Source organism: Salvelinus sp. IW2-2015, linkage group LG5 (genome assembly GCF_002910315.2).
Source record: "Salvelinus sp. IW2-2015 linkage group LG5, ASM291031v2, whole genome shotgun sequence".
Lineage (NCBI taxonomy): Eukaryota > Metazoa > Chordata > Actinopteri > Salmoniformes > Salmonidae > Salvelinus > Salvelinus sp. IW2-2015.
Window position 1 is genome coordinate 31684585 of NC_036844.1, and position 11115 is coordinate 31695699.

Genomic DNA, 11115 nt, shown 5'->3' on the forward strand with positions numbered 1-11115 from the left:
CCAGAGAGAGTGAGTGAACTTTTGGGTAGTAAGTGAAGAGTAGCTAGCTAGCTTCTATCAGTGGCTAGTAGGAACTCTCACTTCATCTGACCTGGGGTCCTTACTACATAAAGCACAGATAGTGTGGCTGGTCAAACACCAATGATGGAACAAACCGCGCTGCCTCCCGCCTCCCTGCCTTCCGGGCTCTTCTCTTTTTGAACAACCTCCTCCCTCTGCTGACCCTCAAAAATCAAAGCCATGAAACATTCTCCAACCTTTAGTCTCTTGGACTTGTCCGATCTACTCATGAATTGAATAATATTTATGTTGTTTTTAAAATTGGGGCTTGTTTTTTTTTGTTTTTGTCGCTTTACAGCAAACCTTTTGAAGATGTTTCTTTATGTACAGCACTATAAAAGTTTGGAATTCAATGATTTTATTATTATTGTTATTATTAATAAATATGGGTTGTAGTGGTTAAGAGGCAAAACTCAATCAGAGCTTTGCCACATGAAAGAGGCGTGACACTGTAAATGGCATCAACTTCTTCACCATATTAAATGCACTCTCTCCACCAGACATGTATGAAAGGGCAAGGGAACAATAGACACTGGGCCACAGAGAGAGACATAAAAGTGGCAATAAAGAGTCTCCCAGAACATCATGGCCACAATGATATGTGGTTGCTATAAGATGAAGTGCACAGGCAGCGGGCCTACTGCTTTTTATTACCAGAATAATAAAGGTTAAAATATGTAACAGACTGAGTATCTTCTATACAGGACCCCAAGTCAAATGATGGAGGGGCTATTGGCAACCCCGTGTGAAGAAAGGAAGCGGCCAAGAGGATAGAAGAGAGGGGGATGGGTGGGATTAGAGGGGGGTTTTGGGGTTTAACCCCTGTGGGTGGCACTTTGAGCACACACGTAGGCCCACACCTCTGGCAACCTCGATCAGGGGCCCATTATTCCATGACCTCTGCCTTTCTCACTGGTGTACTGTCAGTTTATAACTTGTTTGCAGCACAGATGGGGAGGTGGGGACGGGCGGCCTAATATCTGCCAAATTGGGGTAATGTAGGAAGAGGAGGGAGAAGGAAGAGACAGACTGGGAAAAAGGGAATGTTTTTTGTATTTTGAACAGTTTTACCCTCTACAAGTCTGCCAGCGCTTGTCTAGCAACGACAGTCACGACTATAACAAGGGAAACAAGCCCACGTCGCGGACACTGACGTCTTGCCCTTCCGGACAAGCTAAACACCTTTCACCGCCCGCTTTGATGATTACACAGTGGCCACGATGCGGCCCGTTCCAAGGACTGTGTGCTCTCCTTTCCGTGGCGACGTGAGTAAGACATTTAAGCGGTGTTAACCCCTCACAAAATTGCCAGCCCAGAACGGCATCTTTAGCCCGTGTCCTCAGAGCATGCGCAGACCAGCTGGCTGGAGTGATTTACGGATATATTAAATCTCTCCCTTAATCCCACGTCTCTGTTTGTCCCCACAGATAATGCTTCAAGAATGTACACCGTTGTTCTGCACCGTAGCACTCATTCTGTTCCATCAAGTACTTGAGAGACATAGTCAAGGATTTATACACCTCTTATCTATAACGGATTCCGGTAGAGTAGACCTGCAAACTGCCTATTTACATGCTGGACAAGAAGAATACCTATGTAAGAATGCTGTTCATTGACTATAGCTCAGCAATTCAACACCATAGTACCCTCCCAAGCTCATCATTCACGCTCGAGGCCCTGGGTCTGAACCCCGCCTGGACTTCCTGACCGGGCCGCCCCCAGGTTGTGTCGAAGGTAGGAAACAACACCTCCACTTCACTGATCCTCAACACTGGGGCCCCAAAGGATGGACTTCAGGGAAACAGCAGAGGAACACCCCCTATCCACTTTGACAGGGACGCAGGGAAAAAAGATGGACCGCTTCAAGTTCTCGGCCAGTACAATCAAGACTACGGACCAAATTGGGAAAATGGTACCACACCCACACAAACCTCAGGAGGCTGAAGATAATTTTTGGCATTGGCACCTTAAAGGGGCAGGGCTCACACACACACTTTTTACATGACGGTCAAGCAATTCGAGAGCATCCTGCCGGGCTGTAGATTGACCGACTCCTCTTCGTAGGCCGCATTGCACAGGCCGCGCGAGCCAGCAATCCTCCTGCCAGGGTCATCACGGCAAGGGATTGGTGTGGTCTACAAAATCGCCAATCGCAACAGAGGGGGACAGGCAACGCTACTCAATGCCCATCACAGCCGACACCTACATCGACCCGGAGTGTCACAGGAGGAGAGAGAACCAAACCAGATTAATCAATACAAGATCCCCATGTCCCTGTGTTTCCCACCCAGCCACTATCATTCAGAAGGCGAGGATGCAGTGAGCAACGGTGCATCAAAGCTGGGCTGAGAGAACTGAGAACAACTAGCAGCATTCATGAGGGGTCAAAGGCCAATTCAATTGACTGTTATAAATCCTAGCCATGGCAACTAGTACCAATGAAAGAGAGGAACTAGAAGCAAATTGGTCGTTCATCTGCCTGTCTGCCTCGGCTCCGAGAGGCATCAAGGCCCTGCCGGAATCTACTAACCAGCCTAACGCACGGTGTCCCGGTTCGCCACACAGCCCCAGTGGAGCCGCATGGTTCCAACTAGCACGCGACCATCAGCCGGTCGGGCTAACAGGGAGTATCCAGCGACAGCCAGAGCCAGGAGGAGGAAAGATTGTAGGTCCTAGTGCTCGTATGTCTACCCACGAAGAAGCCAGCTCACAGTATGCCTCTCTTCCTAGGCCCAGCTGCAAGTATCGCGGTGCCTCGGGCCAGATTCGGACAAGGCCTCCTCCGCAATGATCTTCCCCCAGCCTGGTGAGTAGGGCTGTGGCTCGTGCTAAGCCCCCTAACTCCTTCCTGCAATGTCCGACCCAGAACGCTGGTGAGATGCCTTGCTTCTCAGCGCAGAGCCAGGCCTCCTGTTGTATCTCTTCCCACTCATGTCGAAGTGATCCGATGGGGACGCAACGGCCTCTCAGAGAATCCGCATCCATAAGGGTCCACGAAGCCTCCAGAGGGACGATGATCCATGGCACGAAGCCTCACAGATTGATCTAATCCGGAAACGCTAGTGATGAGCAATGAGAGCCTCCAGTGATGAATCCATGGCGGACGAAGGCCGTCCCAGGGATGATCCATGGCCAGAAAAGGCCTCCTAGTGATGATCCACTGAGGCACACGCAAGCCTGCAGTGATGATCCATGGCACGAAGCCTCCAGTGATGTCATGGACACTCGTGATATCCATGGGCACGAGCCTCGCAGTGATGATATCCATGGCACGAAAGCCTCCAGTGAGGATCCAATGGCAAGAAACCTCGCACGTTAGAGGAAGTTAGGCGGACGAGTGCCTCTCAACGATACGCCGTCAGTCCCGGAGCACTCCAGCAACAGGGGCCCTCCGAGTCCGGAGCCTCCAGCGTGCGACCCTGCCTGTCCCGGATGCCGCAGAAGTGCTCCCTCCGGTCCGGACGCCCGCCAGATTCTACCTGCCTGTAAAGGAGTAACCGCCGAAGTTCCTCCCTCCAGCTTACGGAGCAGCCAGAGTTTCCCTCCTGGGTCCGGAGCAGGGGCCAGAAATCCTCCCCTGCGGGCACCAGATTCCTCCGCGAAGCAGCCAGAGTTCCGCCTCCTCTGTCCAGTGGACCGCTGCAGAAGGGAGATCGCCCGTCGGTAACTGATCCGGAAGGGCCGCCGAGCCCTCCCGAAGGGTGCGTCCGTACTAAAAGTTCGGGCTCAAGAGCACCTAAGACCTCAGTGGCAAATACGGGGTTCGAGTGCGCCGCAACGCACAAGCCACCGCGGTGAATGCCCACCCAGACCTCCCACTATAGGTTTCAGGTTTTGGCGGACGGAGTCCGCACCTTTGGGGGGGGGTACTGTCAACACCCCTGACCTTGGGAGATCTTTTTTAATGTCTCTATATGTGGTTGGTCCAGGGCGTGAGTAGGGTCTGGGGGTGGGCATTCTATGTCTGGTGTTCTATGTTGTCTTCTATAAGTTTTGTGATCCTTCTATGATGTTTGGCCAGGGTAATGGGTATGGCCAATAACAAGAGGCAGCTTGCTATCGTTTGTCTCTGATTGAGAACATGACTGTCTAGGTTCTAAGCCCTGTTCCACCTGTGTCGGTTTGTGGTAAGATCCTGTTTATAGTCACGTGTTTTTGTGGTATTGCACCTTGCAGAAAGGCTGTCTCGTATTGTCGTTTTGTTTCAAAGGTGTTTTCACGTATTTCATGTTACAAAGTAATATGACACTTCACGCTGCACGCAGGGGCCTTGGTCCTCTCTTCTCCTTCTCCATCTTGACTAACACCCGTTTACAACGTAATGAATAACAAAGAAGACAGTTTTGGATATGAGTCTAAAATTCAGATTTTTACTCCTACTAGTTTTATAAAAATCCCCATCCAATGCAAAGGCTGAGTTTTGTCTTTAAGAATGATGGTTCAACCATCCAAGAATCACGAAGTTTTTGAGCTCTTTCACAAAGTTGTCTAATGTTGCCATGAAGTCCGATATCCTAATATGAGTCCTATTGTTTGATCCACTTTAATGCCTCAGTCCCAAATGTTTACATTTCCCTAAATGCTTCCAAGTTACCTGATTAATCTTACCAACAGGCGCGTAGGAATGCAGCTTACCAGTTGGTTTGCTCAAGAACTGGTGGTGGCCTGGAAAAGACTGTTGCCTTAGATGAGCATAACATTGTATCCTAAACCAGGTGTTGCATAAATAAGTGTTTGAATCACCATGATCCACTATTGATTTTGTAAGATGATACCAGATAGCGCACTTGGATGGTAGAAAGATCATCAGTGAGTCCTCCGATGGTCCTCAATAGGTCAACTGCCTTCTATTCAGGCAAGAGACTATTCAGCCCTTGTTGAGTGACACTCATTTTCTAACCCCAATTACTTTACTGAGTAAGCCAAAACCTAGTGATGCTTTTATAGTGTAATGTTTCTGGACGGCACCGTAATTGCATATTGTAAATGTTAACCTCAATCATTTCAAGGCCTTCACCAGTAAACGTGTGTACAGGGGACTTTCACTGCTCGTCTTTTCATATATGTTGTCCCCTCCTCCTCCTCCCCAGATGTCCAGATGGATTCTTCGGCCAGAGCGGTGTTTTTGCAGACTGAGCCGCTGCGGTTGCGCAATGCCCAATCTTACAAAAAGTATGTCACATGACACCAACAGCTGAGAACAGAGTCACGTTGTCACTGGGTTTCCTCTATGGTCCCTCTTCCTCCTCCTCCCTTCCTCTCAGGTCAACCAAGCCATGGGAGGGGCGACACAATAGTTGTCACCGTTGGGATCGCTTTGCTTTCTAACTGTCCCTGGTGTTGCTGTGGTTTAATTCAGTTTTCTTCTGCTTCTTTCTTTCTCTGTCTTTCTCCTTTCACCTCCTCCCTGTCTCTTGTTCATATCCTCTCCTCTCGATACCCTCTGTCTCTGCCCTGTCTCACTCCCTCCTCCCTCCTCCCTTCTCCTTCCTCCTCCCTCCCCCCCTCTCCTTTTTGTGGATTTGTTCTTTCCATCAGGTGTCCGAAATGACCTTTACTGGTGATCGCTGTCAAAACTACGTCATGGCCAGTTTCTACCGTAATGTCATTTCCTCTTCTGTCTATCTGTCTGTCTGTCTGCTTGTCTGTCTGTTTATCTATATCTATCTGCCTGCCCTGCCTGCCTGCCTGCTGCTGCTGCCTGCTGCTGCTGCCTGCTCTGTCTGTCTGTCCTGTCTGTTCTGTTGTCTGTCTCTGTCGCTGTTCTGTCTGTCTGTCCTGTCTGTCTGTCTGTCTGGTCTGTCTGTCTCGTCTGTCTGTCTGTCATGTACTGTCTGTCTGCCTGTCTTCTGTCTGCTGTCTGTCTGTCCTGTCCTGTTCTGTCTGGCCTTCTGTCTGTCTGTTCTGTCTGTCTGTTCTGTCTTGTTCTGTCTGTCCTGTCTTGTCTGTCTGTCTGTCTCTGTCTGTTGTCTGTCTGTCTGTCCTGCATGTGGTACAGGATGTTGACATGTGGCATGACTCTGTGTTGTTTGGTCCTAATAGTTGTTGCTCTACCATCTGTGTGTGTTGACTCATCCCCGTGGCGATGCTCCGTTCAGACCAACATRGTTCATTTGTTGATGTTCTAATTTTAAAACAAATGACTGCATTACATAGAATTAGCGTAGAGATGCATTCACTGGATCCCTTCAACACGTTCAGTCGGCATGCGACTTGGTACTGAACGTCCTTGACATTGACATGTACAGTAATTGCATGTGCTCTGCTAGAATGGAATACTTGGATTGCTGTGTGTGTCTCCAGTTAGGGAGAAAACCAAAGTCATTTGTGATAACATTAGTGCTGATCCATGGACAGAAATACCCTGATTATATTGCATTAGTTATCAAACAGGAATGTCAGGTGACATAGCTGTTAGGAATAAGACTGATGACGCCTGATTCAGCTTAATGACATTGCCAGTTGTAATACAAATGACATTACAGTCCTAATTGACTGATTACATTAACTGGTCATTATTCTAATGTCTCTGTATCTTTTGTCAATTTGTTATTGATAAGATAAACTACCCAGGGTACTTTTTGACTATCCATATTGCCCATGGATCATCACTAAATCCCATGGGAATGCAATAGGCAAAATAAGCATGTAGGTATTGCATCACTTCATATGGAACATGCTTGTCTGAATGAAATGCATAGACAGTCTACAATGACAACACCTGCCTGGTCACATCATGGATCAGGACATGTATGGACAATGCCATTCTTAGTTGTATTCCCTGACCACACATGTGCACAGGCACATACACACACACACACAGAGCTTACCCTGCTATTCTCCTCACTGTTTTTGCAATAACAAGTCCCAAGCTTTAGCAGCAGCTGAATGCCATTCTCACAGTAAAACAACAAAGTCTGCCTGCTCTCACAGAGGTCCTCCTCAGCCCTGAGTTCCTGCCCTATAATTACATTACAGTGCAGTATTAAACAGCACTAGTGGCCCGGGGCGACAGAGCTTAACCACACACCAGCGCTCCACATTGGCAACCCCAGCAAGCATGTCCATCAACCTCACAATTACACCCAGATTAGAGACGCATGTGGAGAACTTGAGCTCGACAGCTCATCCCTCGAAGCTATTGGCTCTGATGTACAGTTAACTGCCCAAATAAAGGAAACACCAACATATAACGTGTCTTAATAGGGCGTTGGGCCACCACGAGCCAGAACAACTTCAATGGACCTTGGCATAGACTCTACAAGTGTCTGGAACTTTATTGGAGGAATGCAACATAATTCTTACGCAAGAAATTCCATCATTTTGTTGATGGTGGTTTAAAACGCTGTCTCAGGCACCACTCCAGAATCTCCCATAAGTGTTCAATTGGGTTGAGATCTGGTGACTGAGACACACACCCTTTAAACCCTCTATGCTCTTTGAGACCCCTCTTTCAAAGTCACTGAGATCTCTTCTAGCCATGGCAGCCAAAATAATGAGCAACTGGGCATTTTTCAAGTTACAAGTTTTATTGTCAAGTGCACAAATACAGTGAAATGCCTTTCTTACAAGCTTTAAACCAACAATGCAGTAATCACCAATGCAGTCATTTTTATAAGGGACCTTAAGCATGATAGGAAGTTAATTGCTTAATTAACTCAGGAACCAGACCTGTGTGGAAGCACCTGCTTTAAATATACTTTGTATCCCTCATTTACTCAGGAGTTTCCTTTATTTTGGCATTAAACTGTATGTTCGCATTCTGTGTGGGATCATGTATTTGTGCCCCACTCAGGGTTGCTATGTTTCCCTGTGTTTACACATCAACATAACCCCTGCGTTAACTAGTATTTACCCATGAGGAATTGTTTTAAGGGCAGTTTAAATCTCCACAAGGGATTGACTCCTCTTAAAATTTCACAAAGGGTTAAAGTGGTTGTCTAGTAGGGTTAAGGTAGGGTTATAGTGGTTGTCTAGTAGGGTTAAGGTAGGGTTATAGTGGTTGTCTAGTAGGGTTAAGGTAGGGTTATAAGTGGTTCGTTCTAGTAGTGGTTTAAGGTAGGGTTTATAGTGGTTGTCTAGTAGGGTTTAAGGTAGGGTTGATTGTGGTTGTGTAGTAGGGTTAAGTAGTGAAGTGGTTGTTATGAGTGGTTAGTGTGTACTAGTAGGGTTAAGGTAGGGTTTGTTGTCTAGTAGTTAGGTGCTTTAGTGGTTTCAGCGTTAAGGTCCGGGATTATAGTGGTTGTCTAGTAGGGTTAAGGTAGGGTTTAGTGGTTGTCTAGTAGGGTTAAGAGGGTTATAGTGGTTCAGTAGGGTTAAGGTAGTTACGTGGTTGTCCTAGTAGGGTTAACGGTAGGTTGTAGGGTTGTTCAGTAGGTACAGGGTTTAGGTGTAGGGTTAAGGGTGTGTAGGGGTTGTCTGATAGGTTAAGTAGGGTTGATAGGTGGTTGCTCTAGTAGGGTTAAGGTAGGGTTATAGTGGACATTTGTAACTATGTAGGGTTTAAGGTAGAGGGTTATTAGTAGAGTGGGTTGTCCTAGTAGGGTTAAGGTAGGGTTATAGTGGTTGTTCTAGATAGGGTTAACGGTAAGGGTTTATAGTGGTTGTCTAGTAGGGTTAAGGTAGGGTTATAGTGGTTGTCTAGTAGGGTTAAGGTAGGGTTTATAGTGGGTTGTCTAGTAGGGTTTAATTGGTAGCCGCTTTATTTAGATGGTTGTCTAGTAGGGTTTAAGGTAGTTGAGTGTAGTCGGGTTAAGTAGGTTATAGTGGTTGTCAGTAGGCGTTTAAGGTAGGGTTATAGTGGTTGTCTAGTAGGAGACCCAGTTAAGGCTAGGGCTACTATTTAGTGGTCTGGTCTCTAGTAGGGATTAAGCGTATTGGGATTATAGTCCGGCTTTTGTCTAAGATAGGAGTCTGGGAACTAGGTAGGGTTATAGGGGTTCTCTAGTAGGGTTATAGTGGTTCTCTAGTGGGTTACAATGGTTCTCTAGTAGAGTTATAATGGTTCTCTAGTGGGTTATAATTGTTCATTAGTTGGGTTATAGCGGTTCTCTAGTGGGTTATAATGGGTCTCTWGTAGGGTTATAATYGTTCTCAAGTAGGTTTATAATGGTTCTCTAGTAGGGTTATAATGGTTCTCTAATAAGGTTATAATCTTTCTCTAGTAGGGTAATAATTGTTCTCTAGTAGGGTACTAATTGTTGTCTAGTAGGGTTATAGTGGTTCTCTAGTAGGGTTATAATTGTTCTCTAGTAAGTTTATAATGGGTCTCTAATAGGTTTATAGTGGCTCTCTAGTAGGGTTATAATGGTTCTCTAGTAGGGTTATAGTGGTTCTCTGGAATGGTTATAAAAGTTAAATAGTAGGGTGAAATTGGTTCTCTAGAAGGGTTATACTGGTTCTCTAGAAGGTTTATAATAGTTCTTCAGTATGGTTATGGTGGTTGTCTAGTAGGGTTATAATGGTTCTTTAGAAAGGTTATAGTAGGGTTATAGTAGTTCTCTAGCAGGGTTTTAGCAGTTGTCTAGTAGAGTTTAAATGGTTATCTAGAAGGGTTATAATGGTTCTCTAGAAGGGTTATAATAGTTCTCTAGAAAGGTTATAATAGTTCTCTAGTATGGTTATAGTGGTTGTCTATTAGGTCTATAATGGTTCTCTGGTAGGGTCATAATGGTTCTCTAGTAGGGTTATAGTGGTTCTCTAGTAGGGTTTTAGTAGGGTTGTAGTGGTTCTCCAGTAGGGTATAATGCTTTTCTAGTAAGGGTATAATGATTCACTAGTAGGGTTATAATTGTTCTCTAGTAGGGTTATAGTAGGGTTGTAATGGATCTCTATTAGGGTTATAGTAGGGTTATAATGGTTATCTAGAAGAGTTATAAAGGTTCACTCTTAGGGTCATAGAACGGTTATAATGGTTCTCGAGTAGGGTTATATGGGGTCACTAGTAGGGTTTTAGTAGTGTTATAATGGTTCTCTAGAAGGGTTATAATTGTTCTCTAGTTTGGTTATAATGGTTCTCTGCTAGGATTATAGTAGGGTTATAATGGGTCTCTAGTTTGGTTATAATGGTTCTCTGCTAGGATTATAGTAGGGTTATAATGGGTCTCTAGTAGGGTTCTAATGTTTCTCTAGTAGGGTTATAGTAGGGTTATAATGGTTCTCTAGTAGGGTCATAATGGTTCTCTAGTAGGGTTATAGTAGGGTTACAATGGTTCTCTAGAAGGGTCATAATGGTTCTCTAATAGGGTTACAGTGGTTCTCTAGTAGGGTTATAATGTATTTCTAGTTGGGTTAAAATTGTTCTCTAGTCTTGTTATAGTAGAGTTATAATGGTTCACTAGTAGGGTTATAGTAGGGTTATGGTGGTTCTCTAGAAAGCTTATAATGGTTCTCTTGTCGGGTTATAGTGGTTCTCCAGTAGGGTTATACTGGTTCTCTAGTAGGGTTATAATGTTTATCTAGAGGGGTTACAATGGTTCTCTAGTAGGGTTATACTGGTTCTCTAGTAGGGTTGTAATGGTTATCTAAAAGTGTTATAATATTTCTCTAGAAGGGTTATAATGGTTCTCTAGAAAAGTAGTAGTAGGGTTATAGTGGTTGACTAGTAGTGTTATAATGGTTCACTAGTAGGGTTATAATGGTTCACTAGTYGGGTTATAGTAGTTTTATAATGGTTCTCTAAAATGGGTAAAATTCTTCTCTAGTAGGGTTATAATGGTTCTCTAGCAGGTTTGCAGTTGTTCTCTAGTAGGGTTCTAATAAGGTTGTAGTTGTTCTCTACTAGGGTTATAATGGTTTTCTAGTAGGGCTATAATGGTTCTCTTGTAGGGTTATAYTGGTTCTCTGATATGGTTTTAGTAGTTGTCTAGTAGGGTTTTGAAGAATTTATAGTAGGGTTGGTCATTCTCATGTGGCCTATAATGGTTCTCTAGTAGGGTTATAATTGCTTTCTAGTTGGGTTATAATGGTTCTCTAGTGGAGTTATTGTGGTTTTCTAGTAGGGTTATAGTGGTTCTCTCGTGGGTTATAATATTTCTCTAGTAGGGTTATAATGGT

At 45.1% G+C, this 11115-nt stretch overlaps 1 long non-coding RNA gene and 1 pseudogene across 1 annotated transcript in view; one reads left to right on the plus strand and one right to left on the minus strand.

Moving 5' to 3' along the window:
• Nucleotides 1-11115, minus strand: part of LOC139027782 (uncharacterized) — a 663342-nt gene that overhangs the window by 245166 nt on the left and 407061 nt on the right. The gene's annotated exons all lie outside the window — the stretch shown is intronic.
• Nucleotides 1-11115, plus strand: part of LOC111963723 (pro-neuregulin-2, membrane-bound isoform-like) — a 189230-nt pseudogene that overhangs the window by 160026 nt on the left and 18089 nt on the right.